At 54.6% G+C, this 553-nt stretch overlaps 1 pseudogene; it reads left to right on the forward strand.

Annotated features, from left to right (window-relative positions):
- Positions 1 to 553, forward strand: part of LOC103597733 — a 21,400-nt pseudogene that overhangs the window by 18,167 nt on the left and 2,680 nt on the right.

Here is a 553-nt window from a genome sequence, read left to right on the forward strand (position 1 = left end):
TATGCCCTGCAGTGTCTTCTACCCCCCAGGGTGGCTGGACCGACTCTACCCCTACTCATGGCTACTGGTTCTAGGAAGGGCCCAAAGCAGGCTGAGATGTTCCAGTGGCACCAACCACCCAGACCTAAAAGTGCGGGAGGAAACCCAGGACCGATTTCACCTCCTCAGGGACTCCTGGACCAACAATTGTTTCCTGAGCATCAGAGATGCCAGGGGGAGGGATGAAAGGACATACTTTTTTTGGGTGGAGAGAGGAAATTTAAAGTTGAATTACAAATCTAACAAGCTTTGTGTGTGTGTGATGGGTAAGAAACAGGCTCCAAGGGAGGTCACAGGGAAACGTCGTGGGGGCTGCAGGGCAGGGTTGGGCTGAGACCCCATCCTGGAAGGGGTTTGGGGATAAAGCGTGTTGAGCTCAGGGGAGGAGCTGGACCAGAGCCTGTGCTTCTCTCAGGGCCACATCTCAGACCCTCCCTCCTGATCCTGTATGTCTCCCCTTCTCATCAGCCCTGACCCACACACCTGACATCCTCATCCTAGAAACCCTGGAGTC

The sequence above is a fragment of the Galeopterus variegatus genome, unplaced genomic scaffold (genome assembly GCF_000696425.1).
Source record: "Galeopterus variegatus unplaced genomic scaffold, G_variegatus-3.0.2 Scaffold2402, whole genome shotgun sequence".
Taxonomy (NCBI): domain Eukaryota; kingdom Metazoa; phylum Chordata; class Mammalia; order Dermoptera; family Cynocephalidae; genus Galeopterus; species Galeopterus variegatus.